This window comes from Lactuca sativa, chromosome 7, assembly GCF_002870075.4.
Source record: "Lactuca sativa cultivar Salinas chromosome 7, Lsat_Salinas_v11, whole genome shotgun sequence".
Classification (NCBI taxonomy): Eukaryota; Viridiplantae; Streptophyta; class Magnoliopsida; order Asterales; family Asteraceae; genus Lactuca; species Lactuca sativa.
In genome coordinates this window covers 55422775-55442774 of record NC_056629.2, presented here as the reverse complement: position 1 = coordinate 55442774, position 20000 = coordinate 55422775, and positions in this window count along the sequence as shown.

Here is a 20000-nt window from a genome sequence, read left to right as displayed (position 1 = left end):
TGACGGTCACGTTGTGGTCTATCATATAGTACTCTCTTACGAACTCACTATACGAGTTAGGAAGCGACCGAAGAACCCAGTCAATAGCCAGCTCCTCACAGACAACGGATCCCAACATTCTTAACCTATCAATGTGTGACTTCATCTCTAGGACGTGTGCACACACTGACAATACTTCTTCATGTTTACTTGCCAAAAGGCTTGAGTGAGTTTGAACTTTTCAAGCCTTTGAACTTGTGGGTTAGGGAGAACAATAGGAGAAGGTGGAGGAAGTGAAGCATGATCTCGTGTTCCTCGATTGAATCGTGGAATATCATCTTCATGTGGAAAGCTTGTTCCACGGGATTTCGAAAGACCATAGTTGTCATACTTTGACATCTACAAAACAGGAGAAAAAATTCATGTTAGTTGATTGATTGAGTCCTTAATAAATCACCTAAATGAGATATTAAGGCTAGGACCCAACACAATATTCCACAACTTGGGAGACGAATGTTGTAACCCAAATTGCAGAATATTTGAAGGTAAGTGAATGACGATTCACTAATTTTCCACCATGAAAAACGAAAAAGAGATTAGGTTTTAAATGTATTGAGAAACTCCTAGATCCTTTGAGATTCATTGAACTTTTCAATGGCATGTTTAAATCTCGATATGCCCCTCGATTTGTGACTGGAATGCTTAGGATCACAAAACATGGTGTGAATAACCCCATTCTTATGTTAATATTAATTATCACCATTGATTAGTCAGCTTGTGTGAACCATTTGAGGTGTCACACTTGGGGCACTAGGCACTCAAGCTTCATGAAGACAATCTACATCAAATAGGTATGTAATTCTAGCTTGATATATTCATTTGAATCAATGTTATTATGCTAGTTAGGATGAATACCTTGGAATGTTCATATTTGCATGTATAATAGAGAAAACATAGATCCAAGGTATTTAGGGTTGCATGTATACTTGTGAGTGTTAGAATGCTCAAAACCCAACAGGTATACCTTCACGTACGCTCAACATAATTCCCTAAGTTAAGACACTTTTCCATTAAGTGCTTATTACTCCATTTAAGAAGCTATAATCATAGATTATGGTCCATTTCCACATCTTAATCCATAAAGTCACTAACATGGTGACTTGCAATCCACCAAACAAACCTAAACTCAAAAGGTGGCAACCAACTTCCATAACAAAGGCTAGATCTCATGCAATAGCTCATAAGCACCATTAAAATTGAGACTTTATTGCTCATGGGACATTTTTACCTCTAAGGGTGGCAATCCCAAGCTTGGAGACGAAGTTGCACCATAAAGGTCCAATCTTTGGACCTAGAAGGATCCCAAAACTTCCTACATCTAAATCTAAGCTTCTATAAGGAAAGTTAGAAGCTTTATACCTTCTAGGGCTTGCAAATGGGCTAGAGAACTTGGATCCAATAGCTCTTCCTCGATCTATGAGACTTCAAGATGATCCCTCCACTCCAAGAACACTAAGATGCACTCAAAATGACATTACAAGCTTCAAGAACACTCAAGAGGATTAGGGTTTCTGTGGGAGTTATCCAGGGGTGAAATGGAGCTTGAGGCTTGGGGCATAATGTTCCTTATATAGTGGCAAACCGTAAAATAGGGTCTCTGGACACTGGACGTACGCTGGGCGTACGCCCCCATGCACTCGTGACTAAGCAACTCATTACGACGGGCATAAGCCAGCTTATGCTGGGCATACCCACACGTCTTGTTTGCATGCATGGTTCTACTTTCTAGCTTTTCCCATTAAGGGACTATTTATGTCAATATCTTCAACGTGCCCTAAATCCTTCATTCTAAGTCCGTTTTCGACGAATTTTATATCCACGAAAAGGTGGGGAGAAGCCTTACGCTTCTAGCAGCATATCTCAGCCCCAAAACCTTCTCAAAATAAACTCCAATCTCATAAATGACCAAAACGCCCCTAGCTTTGGTTTCTGAAATCCACGAACGAATACTTTTAGAACAGGGCGTTACAGTGGATGTCATTTATTGCTTGTGATTTTCACCGAATGTTTTGTAAAGCATAAGTTGGGGATTATTTGAACATGTGTCCACAACATATCATGCTAACATTCTGTGTCTACATCTAACGAGATCATCTACATCTAACGAGATCGTCTAACTTGCATGAACCACATAAAAGAAACCCACTCTGATTGGTAACATTCTATTCCAACTTATGTTATATAATATAATGGCATTACATGGTACTCATGCATAATGGAAGCCTAGATATTTGGGTAGGTTGTCCTGGAAGGGTTCGCTGCTTTCCAAGCAAAATCCCATAAAGAAATTCTATAATAGACATTGTTAAATGTGTTGTTTACGTCTAAACTAATAAAATATCACTGCTTGAATGTACTAAAAAATAACACGTGGAAGCAGGGTCGAATCCACAGGAACAAAGTCTAAAGGTCAATGCCTCTTTGCATCAGGCATATACTAGTCAAAAACAAAAAATAAAAAAGGGTTTTGTTGTAGAATTAATAAATAAAATTTGCAGTGAAATAACTAACTGAAATTCAATAATAATAAAATGTTTCAGTTTTATTGCGACACTCCTAGTTATACAGTCAATCTAGTTATTTAAAACGTGTTCTATCGAAGCTGACACAAAAAACTACTAATAAGCTCTAGAAAGTTTCTTTTATCTAGTTAATTAACCAAAACAAGCTTTTTAGTTAAACCTAATTTTTTTAGTAACTAAGTTAAACAAACTTTTAATCAAATCAGAACAACGGCTTTAAAATATATGTAAAATTCTCAGCAATATCAATTAATTTTCACAAGCTCGGAAGTATAAAAATATGTGATTTTTAGTTTATAACATATTTAAATACCAATATGGAACCAATTTGTTATCGCTTGATTAAAATAATTACGGATTTCAACAACTTGTTAACTACAATGATTTATTCCTAGATTAAGTGTTTATTCTAGAAAAAATCAAAATAAAACATTTATGAAGCACAAAAATGAAACCACTAGATAGAAACAAAAATTCTAAATCAAATCTTAAATTAATCTCATAAAAATTAAAGTAAAAGTCTTTTGCATTACTTGAAAATAGTGTTTTCAACCACACGCAGAAAAAAGAACAGTCTACCACTAATAAATTAATTAAACGATAAAACTAAACTAACTAGATTAACTAGTCGGATTGTAATCTCCAAATCTATCTTCGTAACTTGCTTGTAAACGTCAGATTTGCGGAAAATCGTTCGAATTTCATCTCGGCTGGCTATGCAGCAGTCCGACTTGTTTAGGAAGACTGGAAGGGCATTTATCGGGAACATGTATTGTCATATAAGGATTTTAGGGCAAATAGCGTTGAATTTTTGAAAATGTAAAAAATACAAAAAATTCAAAAAATGTTCCAAACAAACTTTTAGTTAAGTACGATGTCATTTTACAACTTCGGGACCAAAACACGATCGTGTGATGTAGAAACACGATTGTGTAATGGGAAAATGTGGTCGTATAATGATTTTGAAGTGATAAAAATATATTTTTTTCGGCATTTCAGAGTTGTGGGAAAGTTACATGATCGTGTAATGGAATTACACGATCGTGTAATTCCTTCGGGAATTTCAAATTGTATTTTAAGTGGTCCAAAAATGTTGTAAAATGAAAACACAATCATGTGATTGAGTTACACGATCGTTTAATCGTAAAAACATATGAGTCAGACTCGACTTCTTTAGTTTTAGCAAATTTAATCCAACTTCTAGCTTCTTCGTGTGTTTTTAGCTCCACTAAGCTCCAAAAATGCATCCAAGTTTTTTCCAAAATACTGTTCCACTCTAAATACATGAAATTAAAATGTTATAAAAATATGAATAGTATTTGAATTCTTGTGAAAAAATGAGGTGACCATTACTTACACTAAAGTGAACATAAAGGCATAAAATATGTTACAAAATGTAACATCCATAAAATTCAAGTCAATTTAAAACATTTTAAAACATTTAAAAACCATTAAGTTATTACAGTTTACTTTCAAAATAATTTAAACTTCAGAGTACCCCCAGAATCAATCATGAAAATGTAAGGAGGTGCACGATCACGCCTTCGCCTTCCCGCAATCATCAGAATCCCTAAAACAATAATCAATAAATGTAAGCTCGAAGTCTTAGTAAGTTACCCCCAAAATACCAACCCATACTAACCAAAACAAATATGGTATCAATACAAATACATAACGACATGCATAATGAGCCTTCGGCATGACTGGACCGCCTCCTATGGGCCTACAGCCTATCTGGACCGCTCCCGAGCCTTCGACATGACTGTTCCACTCTAAATACATGAAATTAAAATGTTATAAAAATATGAATAGTATGTGAAATCTTGTGAAAAAATGAGGTGCCCATTACTTACACTAAAGTGAACATAGAGGCATAAAATATGTTACAAAATGTAACATCCATAAAATTCAAGTCAATTTAAAACTTTTTAAAACATTTAAAAACCATTAAGTTATTACAGTTTACTTTCAAAATAATTTAAACATCAGAGTATCCCCATAATCAATCATGAAAATGTAAGGAGGTGCACCATCACGCCTTTGCCTTCCCGCAATCATCAGAATACCTGAAACAATAATCGATAAATGTAAGCTCGAAGGCTTAGTGAGTTACCCCCAAAATACCAACCCATACTAACCAAAACAAATATCGTATCAATACAAATACAAAACAACATGCATAATGAGCCTTCGGCGTGACTGGACCGCCTCCTACGGGCCTACAGCCTATCTGGACCGCTCTCGAGCCTTCGACATGACTGGACCGCCTCCTACGGGCCTACAACCTATCCGGACCATCCCAGGTATGTTGGCCTCAACCGCACAAAGCAGGACACCGCCTCAACCCAACCCCCAAACAAACAATCATGTGCACATGGATAACATACAAACAATATTATGCATATAACAGTCAAACCAATCTAACAGATCTCTAACCTTAGCAACATCCTGTAAACAGGATACCGACCTAACAGGTCACTAAGCATATCATATCACCATCCTCACTACCAGGATGTAAATTAGTAAGCATATTATACGATAATCCGAATACAATCCACAAGGGTCGGCCTTGGTGCCTTAGACCCTGTTGATATAGTGAGGATAACTCACCTGGCATTGCTGAAGTCCTGCAGATAAAACTCCAGCTGCTGGTTGACATCTTCCCGAACTGCCAACATCAAACAATACCCAATTAATAATTGGGTTCCAAGCCCAAAGTCCAACTCACACTTCAAAGGCCAAAAAGTCAAGTAATGGGCCAAAGCCCAATATATGGCCAAATTTTCCAAATTAGGCCTAGACCTCTACATGGTCTTTCCTTAAGGCCCATCCAATTATTCCAATCCAATTCCCACGGCCCAATATCACATAATCATAAAGGTCCAATTATCGCCCACCTATGGCCCAATTTTCCAAATTGGGCCTAAGTCCTCACAAGGGCCTTATCTTAAAACCCATACAATTATTTAGTCCATTTACTTATTCTTAGGAAGCCCATTAATAGCCAATCACCAAAACCCAATAGAAAGGCCCAATTCAAGGCTCGGTTGAAATTAGGGCTTTCACATGAAATGATGATTAGGGTTAAGTGTTTCTTACTTAACCACTTAAGGACTTAACCCATTAAGGACTTAATCCCTTAAGTCCAATATTGTTAAGTTAGTTTGCGAATGATGATTAATTATTATTTTAGGTGTAATAATTAGTTCTCGTGTGTGTCCCAGAAGATTTCCACAATTAGGGTTTTATGTCCTTAGGGTTTTCCAACCCAACACTAGTACATTAGTCCATTGGTTGGGCTTTTAGGTCACATTGGGTCTTATTGGCTCATTAGAGTTCCATTGGGCCCACTAGGGTTTCAATTGTCTCACAATGTCCAACACCCCTCAAACGAGGTCCAAACACAACAAAACACACCGCCACCCGACACGGCGGCCGGTGGCGGCAGGAGGCGGCAACCACCACTCTATGGTGGTGGTTTTTGGGCTTTTCTTCCATTATTCAAATTTGTTACAATTTACAATAGTATCTAAATAACACACACACAAAATAATGCACGCACAACAACATACTATTGGGTTTTGAGCATTCTAACACTCCTAAGTGTACATGCAACCCTAAATACCTTGGATCTATGTTTTCTTTATTATACATGCAAATATGAGCTTTCCAAGGTATTTATAGCATAATAACATTGATTCAAATGAAAATATCAAGGTAGAATTACATACCTCTTTGATGTAGATTGTCTTCATGAAGCTTGAGTGCCTAGTGCCCCAAGTGTGACACCTCAAATCGTTCACACAACACCAAATACACTTGGAATAGATTGAGAGAACATACACACTTCATGAAATCGGCTAGCCCTTTCTATTAACCATAGTTGCCGATTTCTTGAGCCATGGGATTCTTCTATATGGTGGCTAATAGGGTCACACCATATAACTCATAACTTTACCCATTCCTTATGCTCCATGGATTTTAACCTCCATGGAGTACCCATGGTTCACCCCATGGACTTAGTCCAGCATAAGGAATCTTAGATTACATGCCTACATATAAAAGAATGAATGATTTACACAATCAACCGATATATTTAATTAGTCTCCTTTTGATCACTTAATTAATTCCAAATTAAATCTTGATCAATACTAATTAAATAACCTCACTAATATATTAGAACTTATAATATATTAACAAACCTTAAGTGTTATTTCTCTTATTTTAGTCTATCCAAATGCATGATGCCATGCAACCCAAATGGACCATGCCGGGTCGGGTCAAGTCTTACCAAGTATAGTTATGGATTTAGACATTAATCCAACAGTCTCCCACTTGGATATGTCTAAAACTATTATTGTGTATGACTTCAAAAACCGACTGGAAATCGTAGCTCTCAAAAGCTTTTGTCAAACTCTGACCTTGTAGATGAACTCTGACCTTTGTCAATGACTTGTCCATTAGATATGGGATCATATATTCCTCCATTCTAGATATCATATGGACTGAGACATGGATTATAATCATTCTCTCTGTCAATTTGTTGTTTCCTGATTTCGGATTTATGACGACTGACTAATTGAAAAAATCAAGTCAGTCGTGGCCCGACCGAGCACTTACATTTGTCATCACCAAATCATCAAGGGGCCCATAGATATCGCTTTTATCCTGAAGGTAAAAGGAATGGATAAACTTCGACTCATATGGCTTGTTCTACTACTTGTTGAATCATACACAAAGGCACGTTTTATAACACCGAGTTACTGAATGCATTTTCGTGCAATCAATGTACAACCAACTCATAGTAACAACTCATATCTCTAGGTTTTAAGAATATAAGATATTATCGTCTCATGATCACCCATGATAAAATCCATGAAGAGATTCCAATGAGCGCGGGTTGAATCCAATACTCAGAACTTATGAACACTCATGAGTGTTGTAACCCTTTGTCCAACATCTTAGACCTCTACAAGCCAACCTATGATAGTCTTAATTCATATTTACTTCCAACATATGACCGACTATGGATGGTTTGAATAACTTAGTCATCAAGAACAATGACCTAGTTATTCTGGAAGTTAAAACATGCAAAGTGAAACACAATAATAATTGAATCCAATATATTATCAAAACCTATGAATATAAATAAAATACCTTTTATTTATCACCATATGATTACACATTATTCATTGTATATTGTTTCGGCTATTAACTTTATACTTGAATTAAAACACTAGTTACTATGTTTTCTAAACACTAGTCATGCCACACACCATGTATGCATACTATGTTTGTCTACGATCTTTACTTTGTGAAATAGATCAACTGAACATAACTCCAATGATCCTCTTTTCATAGTCCCAAATCCTTACTGCAAATGTAAGAATTCCAAATTCATGCCATTTACTGAAATTTGTTAGATTCTAAACTTATATGCATTGATCCTCTTCTAATGATTATGCACAAAGTCAAAAAGACTTGACAACAACCATTACATAGGATTTCAAAGGAGATCAGCTCCTTGGAAACATCCTTCTTGCATTAAGGTTCCTAATCTTACACAGATTGAATAATTTCTAACTTTGAAACATTTCCGGATTCCCTTTTAACTATGACTTCTGAACAAGAGTTGCCTCCTTACAGATTATGTCAATATGGTCCTTCCAGAATTATCACTATACTTCCAATTGTCCTTGAGCAACCAATCTTTGGTAAATCTTAGATTGCCCTCGACAATTGTTTAATCCTTTTAGTCATATCCAATTCTAGACCTTTTCCCTTCTTAATGCCCAGGCATTTGGAAAATTTTAGAAAGGATGAATATAGCACATGTAATCGACCCTATATCCAAAGCATATGGGACACAATTCATGATGTCTCACATAAAGACTAGCCAGTCTTTTGCTATAACATATCCATTTCTGTTTGCCAAGTTCTCATAATTCAGATTATGAAAAGGGATGCCGTAATCATAATCGAATTTTAGAACGCAAATAATGGACCCAAATATAGAATTTTCTTATGTTGAGCCATTCCAACATATCATTCAGATATATACTTGACTAAATTTGATTAAAATCTCACGATCTAAGCTTATAGATTTGAAATGAAGTATAATTTCCTCTCCCTTAATTATAGCAAAACAACTTTTTCCCAATTGAAACCTTTTGTTTTCTATAATTAACATTGTTAACTTGCAATACTTATCATAATTATCATGCTCCTACTAACATGATGATTATCAGCATAACACTTATGCTCCCACTAGCTTTGACATGTATTCAGAAATCTGCTCGACTTCTAGAAATCAATACTTTATTGACTTTCTTAACAAAGTTCAGATTTCTGATACTAGATTGCTTTGATAAAACTTTATCATATCGTACACCTTATCTTAGATAGCTCATTGGTGTGTCTAAACAAGTTTAAGAACTATGAAAAGGGATGTCGTAATCATAGTCTCGATTGTTTCGACCTTTGCCACTTCTCACAAGTCCATGTTAATGTGCTGGTTAACCACACACGCTCCATTAACGACTTTGAGAATGCAAATATCACAATTGCTATCTAGCTAAAATCTACTTAGTGAAAGTGTTTCCTCACCATCATTTTCATGAATCGGAGAGAAACCTTATGACACTTAGATTTAATGGTGTATGTGTTCTTATCCATGTGAATTGTCAAAACCATAGTCACAAGACAAGGATAATGACAAATCCAAACTCAAATGGACTGAACTTAATCTTAATTTCTTGCCACCTGGCAGCTCAAGGGCCTGCCATTGCTTCCAAGTTGTTGTGCAACCAATTGAGAACTCTAAGAACTTATATGCAAAGCCAACTTTAATTGGAATGGGCACAGAATATGTCAGCACGATAGGTTATGAATCTCAAGTCGTGTGCTAGTGAAGAACTTCAGGTTTTTTATTCTTGAATAGTTCTTGAGACTTTCAAGACCTTTAAGACTCCCACTGTCCTCTTGACATATAAGACTCCCTTGTCAAACATCCAAGAGATAGTGCGGATTCTAATCAAGACAAACACTTCACACAATTGGCCTTAGTTGGTCTTTGTTTTATCCAAAACATCACAACTTACCAATTTCAAATGTACAATAGTAGAAAACTTTTACTCTTACATTTTACATGTGTTTTAAACCTTCTCTAAGACATGTCCCTCAAGTTACAATCTTAGAGTATGACTCTAAGACTTGTATTGGAACAAAGTATGACTCATCTTCTTGATTTAACCATTTCAACAACATTAAGATTCCTCTTCTTAGTCATAAGAATGCAATAAGATTTCCTTAGAGAACTAATTGTGCTATGGTTTCTTAATCATTAAGATGATCACAAAAAATGATACTAAAGTACTCTCCCATCTTTCCAGATTTGAAAAACTTTTATCTTTTTGCCTAAGTTGATTCTTCTTATTCGCTTTGACATACATTGGAACCTTTTTACAATGTCTCAGAATTACACTTAAGCTTGTAAGTATAACCATATTTATGAGCTTTAGTAAATTATGACGAATAATCTTATCGATCTTTTGTGGTGGACTTGACCAGTACACAAGAATGTGTATTTGATCCCTTAGTCCTTTACATGACTCACACATCCATGTGAACAAGTAATTAGTCTTAATTTTCCAATACTTGAAAGTTCTCATTCATCATACTTTACAAATTGCATGATTCCAAGTTTCTATCCAACTAGAACTTGGATGATGACAAACTTTCCTTATTTGGTAAATTTAGACACTACCACAAATGACATAATCAATTTCATATTTCCACTCTTGCTATTAATGGAATCATATAAGCAACATTTTTTCCTCAAATGTCATTGTAAGGATATTATAAAATAAATAAAATCATCATTTTTTTCTTTTATTTTAAAAACTTTGCGGAAAAGCTATCCTTACAATGCAAAAGAGCATGAAAACTGTGTTGTTATCTATTCCTAAGCAATATATCATAACTCCTAAGAAGTAGCTCAAGAATTCGATCTTCACACTATGCGATAGAAATCCATTTACGCGATCAGATTCAGCATATTCTTTCTTAAGTTTCTTCACTTTTCTTTGATTCTTACAAACATCAACATGTGACCCAGTCACATCATGTATCAAGAATCTCAATATAGAAACTTAGCAGAGTTAGATAGTGGATTTTACCAGAAGTAGGGTCAAACTTATTGACTTTAATGTCCTTAGGTAAAATTTGGCAGCTTCGCAACTAATGCCCCTACCTTTGGCAATGGACCCTTGATAATGGGACTATCTCAGACTTAGCCTCTCTCTTTACCATTTGGTCAGCCGAGTTGACTATGGCCGATCCCTTTCCATTGGGAAGAGAGAGCTTTACTGGATATCCATTATCATCTTTGTCAATGTCCATAAAGTTTTAGGAAGTTGATCTTAGCAAATGGATAAGATCATTAAGGGTCTTGTGTTAGTCTGTTTCATAGGAGTCCCAAAGGAACTCACTATGTGACTTAGAAAGTGATTGAACCACCAACTTTCTCAAGACTTTAACACCCAACTCTCCAGGCTTGTCAGTATGTGACTTCATCTCTAGGATGTGATCACACCTAGACCTTGCCTTGCCAATAGGGCTTTAGTGACCTTGAACCTGTGGGTTAGGGAGAATAATTGGAGGAGCTGAAAGAAGTATGATTTCCATGGGACATCATCTTCATTTAGGAAAGCTTGTTTCAAGAGATTTGGGAAGATCATAAATGTCTAAACCAGACATCTTTTGGGAGATATTCAAGATAGTTGATTTAAAGTCATTAATATGACACCCAATATGAAATATTAAGGCTAGGAACCAACAAACTATTTTATAACTTAGAAGAGGGATGCCGTAATCCAAGCTATAAAATATTTGAAGGTAGGTGAATGACGATTCACCAATTTCCACCAAGATAAACAAAATGTATTATTAGGTTTTAATTGGATTTGAAACTCCTAGATCTTTTCAGATTCATTGAACTGTTCAATGGCATGTTTCAATCTCGAGTGTGCCCTTCAGGTTTTGTGACTGGGATGCCGAGGATCACAAAAAAAGGTGTGAATAACCATGCAAATATACTTGGTACCCTTAATATCTACCCCTTAATCGATGTGTCGGTTAACCACACGCGCTCCACCGATACTATGATAAACATAAAGTTACCCTTTGCCTACCTTGTTAAATCCAGGTTAGTGTGCCGGTTAACCACACACACTCCACTAACGACTTAAGCAAAGTGAAAAGTGTAATTTCATGGGTTAGCACCAAATTCACATTTTCTTAAGTAACTAAGATTGGGTATTTATAAAAAGGTTTAGTTACTTAGTATTTATCATTAATACTTTTAATAAAGGGAGAATTCTAGTCCTTGTCCTACCCGTTCGGCTAACAACCCTCCACCGGTCAAGGAGGCGGTGGGTGAGAGTGGACACCCATTAAACTGCCATTTTATAGGCAGTAACCAAGGTTCTAAATGGCATGAGGCGTGGCGTTGCGGCAAGGCCAAGCCTCAAGCTTAATGAGCCATGGCGAGCCACGGCGTTTTTCAAGGCGTGATGTAAGGCTGCGATTTTGTATTAATTTAAAATTATATTACCACATAAATATAAATTTATATTAAATATAACTACTTATTAGAAGTGTTAGATCAATAACTAATAACAAAAAGTTAACAAAAACCACAATACTTGTATCTCCGATTTGAAAAGACATAACGAAGAGAAAAAAACTGTGTCTCAAATGAAAAAACACACGCCATAACATGCCATAACGCGCCATGGCGCGCCATATCACGCCTTGCCACGCGTTACGCCTAACAACAACGTTATGAAGCTTTTCGTAACGGCGAAGCCACGCCTCACGCCATGGCACGCCTTGGCGCGCCTTTTAGAACACTGGCAATAACCTTATACCCCCCTTATAGACTGACTTCGTGAATGAGGCCTACTAACGGTAAGACTGACTTGCTCTTATATATATATATATATATATATATATATATATATATATATATATATATATATATATATATATATATATATATATATATATATATATATATATATTATTAACTTATAATATTATAAAGTATAAGGGTTGAATTTTAACTTTTAAAATTCTAAGGGTTAACTTGGAATTAAAGTATTCATAAGTGAAAACTTTTCAAATTCCAAAACTCGAGGGCAAGTTTTGAAACTATTCAAAACTAGTTAATTCCATAACTTATGTGTTTAAAGTAGTTTTAAATAAAAGACTCTTCAAGTTCCATAACTTGAGGACAAGTTATGGAAGACTTTAAACTAATAAAAGAATGTACCTTTTCTTTATTTTGTAACTTATGGAATTAATTAAGGTTACACATTTTATTACTTAATGAAGTGACTCTTGAACCTCCATAACTTGAGGACAAGACTCTTCATTTTTTGTAACCATTGCCAACTTTTATGAGTTTTATGAAACTTAAATGTGAATTTTCATATAACTTGAGGACAAGTTACAAAAACATATTTTAGAATCAACTCTTAGATTAAAATGGATTGAAAACACATAATCAATTAACTTTTCTATTAATCTAAGCAGCTCATAAGAACAAGATAATTCAAATCAAACTTTTTCATGTAATTAGCCTAATCACTAAACTAATAAAAAACATGAATCTATTGACAATTATCTTTGAAATTGGATTAGCATGAACATTACCACATCAAAAACAAGTTTATAAGTCCAAAAACAGCTTAGGGTAATGTTTCTAGTCCATTTATAGCCAACAAACTCGAAAATATGTTGTCTAGGGATCTTACTCGTCGAGTGTATTAATCTACTCGACGAGTAGGATGAGTTTTTCCTTGGACTCGGCGAGTTCATCAGTGGACTCGGCGAGTCCAGTGCCCAGAAAGCTAGACAATCGATTTTTTCAACATTTTTCGGCAATTTGCATCAAGTATAATTGAAAACAAACCTAGGCTCTGATACCACTGTTGGGTTTTGAGCATTCTAACACTCCTAAGTGTACATGCAACCCTAAATACCTTGGATCTATGTTTTCTCTATTATACATGCAAATATGAGCTTTCCAAGGTATTCATCCTTACTAGCATAATAACATTGATTCAAATGAATATATCATGTTAGAATTACATACCTCTTTGATGTAGATTGTCTTCATGAAGCTTGAGTGCCTAGTGCCCCAAGTGTGAGACCTCAAATGGTTTACACAACACCAAATACACTTTGAATAGATTGAGAGAACATACATACTTCATGAAATCGGCTAGCCCTTTCTATTACCCATAGTGGCCAATTTCTTGAGCCATGGGATTCTTTTAGATCGTGGCTATTAGGGTTACACCATGTAACTCATAACTTTACCCATTCCTTATGCTCCATGGATTTTAACCTCCATGGAGTATCCATGGGTCACCCCATGGACTTAGTCCAACATAAGGAATCTTGGATCACAAGCCCACATATAAAAGAATGAATGATTTACACAATCAACCCATATATTTAATTAATCTCCTTTTGATCACTTAATTAATTCCAAATTAATTCTTGATCAATACTAATTAAATAACCTTATTAATATATTAGAAGTTATAATATATTAACAAACCTTAAGTGTTATTTCTCTCATTTTACTCTATCCAAATGCATGATGTCATGCAACCCAAATGGACCATTCCGGGTCGGGTCAACTCTTACCAATTATAGTTATGGACTTAGACATTAATCCAACACGTACACACCCTCCATGGTGGTCCTTGAGGCGGCAGCCACCATGGCCAACGGCCATGGTGGTTTTCCTTGACTTTTCTCCAGCAACAGCAACCCAAAACACCCAAGCTTGCGAGACACGCTGAAAATACGCACACACACTCATAACAGCGGGAAGCAGCAGCGTCGGCGGCGGCAACCACCATGGCCGGCTGCTATGGTGGTTCTTCACAGCTCTCAATCGACAGAACCACACACACACACACACACGCACTTAGTTATGTCAACGGGGACTGTATCCCCCACCCCCGCCCCCGAAATATCTAGCTTTCTCATCCCCGTCCCCGCCCGTGAATTCCTGGATTACCCCCCGCCCCCGACCACATTTCCCCGCCCCCGAAAAAAAACACAATAAGTTCGAAGTTTCAAACCAAAAAAATTCAAAGCAACATGATCGATTACAGTAAAGTTCCACAAAAAAACCTCAATATATCCAAATCTATAATCTGATTAAAGTTCCAAAAAGGCCCAATAAATTCAAAGTTACAAACAAAAAAATGCACGATAAATTCAAAGAAGCATCAATGATTACTATAACACAAAATCATTCTACTTTTCATCTTTCTCTTCGTATTCATCAACATTTAAGTCATCGCCACCATCCACAAAACTACCTATAAAAATATTATAGTAAGCAACAATTAGTATGGAAATGACAAACAAATAACAAATAAAAAAATCCATACCTTTTTTCCCACCAGATAACCAATTTTGGGTGCATATTATAGCTTCAATTGTTTTCGGAAGAAGTTTACTACGATGTGGACCAACAATTCTAACACTAGTAGAAAAGGAAGACTCTGAAGCAGCAGTAGAGATGGGAATAGCCAATATGTCTCTTGCAATCACACTCAATGTAGGATATTTAATAGCATTTAGTTTCCACCAAGCTAAAATATCAAAATCATGACTCCCTGGTAAAGTATTTTCTTCTAAATACACTTCTAACTCTATTTTTCCACAAACAACACTACGAGAAGAGTTCCATGAAAAAAAAGCGTCTAATGATTATGTCTCAACTCTAGGAGTTGCATTTTTAGTGGAAGTGGGGACACTATCATCATTGCTTGTTGGGCTCACACATCTTGAATCATATTTTTGATATATACCCTCACAAATTGCTTTAACATTCAATAGATGAACTTTTGCTTTATCATCGGCATAGATAAGAGTGAAAAAGTACTATAAGATTTTCATCTTAAACCTAGGATCCAAGACAGTAGCCATAGACATCACCCCATAACATTCTTCCCAATACTTATCAAATTTTTTGACCATACTTGATGCCATTGTACTAACTTCAATGAACTTGGAGTCATCCCATTTCTTTAAAGCTAACTTTATTTCACAAATTTTAGGGAAAAAATGTTAGTGGTAGGATACTTTGTAGCCGAAAACAATTTTGTGACACTATAAAAGATCTTCAGTGTGTCACAAAGTTCACTACCCAATTCCCAATCACTTTCATCAAGTAAACTCTTATATTGGGGCTCACGATTTTTTAACCTGAAGAAGACTTTTTCGTATTTCACGGCAGTAGCAAGCATCAGGTATGTAGAATTCTAACGAGTTTTGCAGTCAAGGGCTATTTTTTTCACAAATAACACCATAATGTTTTGCATTCTGTTCAAATGTCTCCATTCTTTTTGGTGTTGCTGTCCAAAAGAAACACTCTCACGGACTTTCTCAATCCCCTTAAAGGAATCCAACCCACTTCTCACAATTAAGTTCAAAATGTGCACTGCACATCGCATATGAAATAGCTCTCGACCTAAAATCAACCCATCAGAAGGCATTTTTTCTGTTATCAGTTCAATCATGCAATCATTTGTTGAACAATTATCAATGGTTAAAGTTGATAATTTTCTATCTAAGTTCCACTCCATCAAACAATCTAACAACACATCTATTAGTTTCGTTGCAGTATGAGGACAAGGCACATATATAAACCTACCAATCAACAATTTAAATTGAATTTAATATAATGAAAACATAGTATTATATTAATCATATATCTATAAATTAGTAAATACCTCAAAAGTCGGCTTTGCAATTTCCATGAATCATCAATGAAATGAGATGTCACAGTCATGTATCCTTTTCTTTGGTTGTTGCAAGTCCACATATCGGTAGTTATTGCAATACGACCTTGAATACTACCTAAGAATTGCATTAGCTTTTCTTTTTCCTCATCAACAATTTCAAGACGTCACTCCTACCCGTGTTTCTAGTAATAGACTTAAATAATGGTTGAAGCCCTTGACAAAAAACTCTAAAGCCTTCATGTTCAACAGTAAGAAGTGGGTAGTCATGTTGCGTTATCATCCTAGCAAGATCCATTCATGAATCCTCATAATTAAAACAAAGGGTTGCTAAAACTTTTCCCCCACTTTCGTCCATCTTAGACTTTTTTTCAACTAAATGACTTTGAAAATCGTCAATTTTTTTTTGAGATATCCCTGCTTTACATGAGTTTTGGTGACCTAACAAAACCTTTTGTTCCAGTTTTGCTATTGTAAGTAAATGCCTTATTGCAATAAATGCAAATAGCCTTTTGAGTTCCTTTAGTGTTTTTCAATTCGTAATGAGCCCATACCAGAGATCTTAGTTTTCTTTTTTTTATCATTCTCTGCAGCCTGATCAGTAGCATCGGCAGTATCATGAACCATATTTGATTCATGTGGCTGAGTTTGATCAGCAGAAGTCATGATATTTGAAGCCTGAAATTGATTTCACAACATCACAAAACATTAACAATTGTTACAATTCAAATCAAATTGCAATTTTTGTGTTAGTGATATCAATTCTTTGCTATATATATACATATATATATATATATATATATATATATATATATATATATATATATATATATATATATATATATATATATATCCTAAGTTTGTATGGAATGCAAATCAATTTTTGGAAATTAACCAAATAAAATGTTACAGTTTTCAACTTTTCAAAGGACAAGTGAAGATTTCAAGCTAACACCAAGGGTTTATGCAAGTAAAGCTCAATTAAGAGGTTAAGGAAAACAAAAAAAACTATGAACCTAATGGAGTTGCAGCCTGCAGATAAACAAACTTCTCAAAATATCTTGAACCTAATGACTCGTTGGCTTCAGCCTTCAGTTGCTATTGCTTCTAGAAGTTCCACTCTACATGCATGCACTCTCTTTACTTTAGTTCATTATGATTAATAAATTAATTTAAGATAAATTATGATTATAACACACTAATATATCGATGAGTGAACAGATGAAAGGGGATGAAGAAGACGACGACGTGAAGAAATTGAAGTTCTAGTATCAAGATCAGTGAACGGATCAATTCTAGTATCAAGATCATCAGAAATTGTTATAAACAACTAAGCCAAGTACCTGACTGTGTGTACAACTGTGTTGTTGATGAACGAATGAAGGGGGATGAAGAAGACGACAATCAGACGGTGTACTTTGTAGTGCCGACAACGTGAAGAAGTTGAAGTTTGGTCTGTCTGGAGAGAAGCGACGTTAGCAGCAGGAAGTTGAGAACTAGGAAGGACTTGAATCGTCATTACTCCTTATTGCTCTTTATGACCTAAGAGGCTAAGACCTTATGTACAAACTGATTATTGAAAAGATGCAGTCGTATATTAACCCTACATACACGGCTAGGGTACATCGTACACAGATAGTCGGATACAATCAATCATACATAATATATATATATATATATATATATATATATATATATATATATATATATATATATATATATAACATGTTAAAGGGGTCCCCGTTGGGGTTTCGGGACGGGACTACCCTTCCCCGCCCCCGCCCCCGAAATTAAAACGGGGGTTAACTTTGTCCCCGCCCCCGAGTTTTTTAAACAACTACCCGTCATACAGGACCGGGGTCCCACGAGACTTTTTGAATTCCCTACACACACACTCACCGCAACCCACGAACCATAGCCACAACACGAGATGAATACCGAGAACATACCCACCATGCAACCCACAGCTGGACACATACACAACGACCACCCTTGGAGGTGGCAGATGTTGATCGGAACTCGGAATAAGAGTCATGTGAGCGGCGGCGGGCGGAGCTTGAATGTAGCATCGGAGAAATGACGACACCGATTGCGATTTGCAAACCACAGCAGCGGCGACGGAGGCTTCAGTCGCTCATAACACCCAAGTCGGTGCCCACAGTTCCAAAACGACCGTCGTCGGTTCTCTCTATCTTCTGATTACATTGTCTGGCAGCAAGGTTCGCCGGTGGCTTTGGGCGGTCGGAGCAGCGATATGAAGAAGGGAGGTGGCAGTTAGTCGATGGGGAAGAAGATGGCGGCTGCAACATAAAGTGGGAGTTAGGGTTAGGGTTACTGGTTGGTAACGTTTAAATACCCCTCCTCTTAGCCATTTTTCCATAATGACAAAATCACCCCCTCCATCTTCTTTTCTTTCAACTTTAATCCAAATGTTACCATTTCTACCCTAGCTCTAGAAACTCTTTACAATTTAAATCCTCAATTTACCCAACAGCCCCTCCTTCTACAAACCTTTCCAATATAGGTCCAAAATTTACCTTTCAGCCTTAATTTCTAAAATATTTTCAATCTAAGCCCATCATTTACCAAACAACCCTTGACTCATGAAAATCTTTACAAATTAATTCCCAAAATTATACTTTAATCCCTGGGGATTTAATTCTTACCATTTGGCTTCCTGAAACCAACACCCCACTAATTATTATTCCAATTTGGGCTCAAATAATATATAATAATAATACTAATAATTTCCCGGGATTCCTAATTTATTATTTAAATACTCTACTTAAAACAGGATGTTACAACTCTCCCCCACTTAAATTTGATTTTGTCCTCGAAATCGTTTCTTATCATTCCTTACACACCAAACAACTTGAACTACTCGGCTACAATCCTGAACATAATCCTACCCTTTCCAAGGCAACCGTAACAACCCTTTAGGTTTCGGATCAAGTAATGTGATCATATGGCAAGGAATTCGTTTATTTTCAGCATGACAGGACCGCCTCACCACGCCTTCAGTCATCTAGACCACTCTAAACTGTTGAGCATCTCCTTGGACCACTCCCTGGTGATCTTTCCCATGCAAGCTGTTCTCACCCACTTAGGGTTCTGAACTCCTGATCCATTTCGTGGACTCTAAACCCGACCTACCTCTAGGCCTCATGATGATCGTCCATCCTCTCGTAAATCTGTGGTTTGTTCCTTGACCTTCATGTCTACCACATACACTAAACCAGCACACCTGTGTTAAATGTACTGTTGAGACCTGACACCTAACAAAACCCTCAATCTATCAATCCAAAAACCTTCGAAGTTGAGCTTACCCTCAATCGAATACTCGAACTGATCTCATTCCATGTCTAGAACTCCAACCGGTCTTCCGACTTCTGCTATCAAGCACCAAGAAGACATGATACATATGCTTGGGAGTTTTACTGGACTCCCAATTTACTCAAACCACAAACCAGACAGCCACTTGGGTTGTCTTTCTTCCTGACAATGATGTGAGACTTATCCCTTTTTCAATGCTACTCCTACCTCCGCATCTCGGGACGATTCTCCCCCACTTAGCTTTAACTAAGTCTTTACAATACATGATAATTTG